The sequence below is a fragment of the Microtus ochrogaster genome, unplaced genomic scaffold (assembly GCF_000317375.1).
Source record: "Microtus ochrogaster isolate Prairie Vole_2 unplaced genomic scaffold, MicOch1.0 UNK31, whole genome shotgun sequence".
Classification (NCBI taxonomy): domain Eukaryota; kingdom Metazoa; phylum Chordata; class Mammalia; order Rodentia; family Cricetidae; genus Microtus; species Microtus ochrogaster.
The window spans coordinates 2,932,811-2,934,558 of NW_004949129.1; the positions used below are offsets into that span (position 1 = coordinate 2,932,811).

A 1,748-nucleotide genomic window follows, 5' to 3' on the forward strand; every position below is an offset into this window, starting at 1 on the left:
AGGGCCGCGCCTCCCGCGCCGCCCGGGTGAAGGCGCCCGCCAGAACCCGGCTGGGACACGCCGGCAAGTCGCTGGGACAGACGCCTCCCCCTCCGGGGCGGCCCCGGCGCTGCGCCAGCCCACCCTCCGCCCCACGCCAGAGGCTTCGAGCGGTCTCTGCTCAGGCACAGCACACACGGACCACACCATGCAAACACAAGGACTCACACTATCGGGTGATCACACTATGGGCCCACTGGCTTCACATTCCTGCAGAAACATGTACTAGCTGTGTGCCTCACTGCACCCTCTCCACTTGTCCCCGGAGACACACTGTACTCACAGACTCTCAGTGTGGTTATTATACCTTCGGACATCCTCCCAGGCAAACATCCCTACCCCCTGGAGAACACATACAAGCACAGCCCCTGAAGATATGCTGGACCCTTTCAGATCCCACAGAGATGCCCACTGAACCACAAACAAGGCTGGCGACAAGGACACTACTCAGATGTGCTTGCCTCAGGACGCTGTGCTCTTCAAGTGGGACTGCCAGACCAGAGCCCTCATGCCACAGAGACCCCACTCCAATCTCCCCAAGGAAGCTTGTTCACTCCTTTTCCCCAGGACCCTTGCCCATGAACCAGGTGTCACCAAGCTGTCCACTTTCCCTCTGCCCCCTCCAGAATGTGAGTAGGATGGGAAGCCGGCTGATCCCAGACACCTCTCTCTTCCCCTTTTCTGGCTCTCCAAGTCCCATCCTTTCCCCCAGCAGAGACAGGGCAGGCAATGGCCCTGGGTGGTATGTGTTCTCCACTGTCACTCATACCCTGAGTTCCTGAAGGCATCTGTCACGACAACCACCATGATAGGACAGTCTATGCACAGAGTCTATAGATAGACATATAGATAGACAGTCTATGCCCGGCAGAAGGGGACACAAGCCCAGAGCCCATCTAAGAGGGAGAGCCACAGGGCTGGGTTACTTTCAAGCACTCATTTTGCCAGTCACTGTCCTCACTTGCAGGAAGGAGGTCCATGTGAGCGTAGCTCCAGGAGGGCACAGAAGAGGACCACAGAAGAGGGAGTGGGTGGGCAGGATGGAGGGAAGGAAGAACACAAGAGGAAGGGTGAGGGTGAGGCCCAGGGTGGGGGACTGGGTCAGGGAATGGGTTTGTTCTTCTGTTTCCTGTTTGCTGCTTGTGGGGCCCATGCAGGAGCTGGACCCCCACCTCCACCCTGCGGAAGCCCAACGGGAAGAGCCAGGCTGCTGTGAGCTGAGTCAGGACTCCGGGAGAGCAGGAAGGGAGCAGTCAGGGACAGTGGGACTGAGTCTGCATTTCTCCCACTGGGTGACTAGAAAATCAAGAATTCTGCATCCGACCAAGTCCTGCTCTGCCCCCCTTGTCACTTCCTCCCAAGGGCCATACCTTCCTAGACCAGGTGGTCACCTCACCAAGATGTCCTCATCCACTTTGATTCTGGAGCCAAAATAGAGAGCAGACACAAAGATGTCCTTGACTCCATCAGGCCTCCTCACTAAGCCTTCCCAGTTGCCTAAGGGCCACCTTACATAACCCTAGCTGTCTTGGAACTTGAGATATAGACCAGGATAGCCCAGACCTGTCTGTCTCTGCTTTTGCCACCTATGCCAGACTTCTTTCCTTTTTTTATTTTTTTATTTTTTATTTTTATTTTTTTTGTGGTTTTTCGAGACAGGGTTTCTCTGTGGTTTTGGAGCCTGTCCTGGAACTAGCTCTTGTAGACCA

At 55.7% G+C, this 1,748-nt stretch overlaps 1 protein-coding gene across 6 annotated transcripts in view; it reads right to left on the minus strand.

Moving 5' to 3' along the window:
• Arhgap23 (Rho GTPase activating protein 23) overlaps nucleotides 1-1,748 on the minus strand; it is a 93,101-nt gene that overhangs the window by 55,280 nt on the left and 36,073 nt on the right. The window lies entirely within an intron of this gene.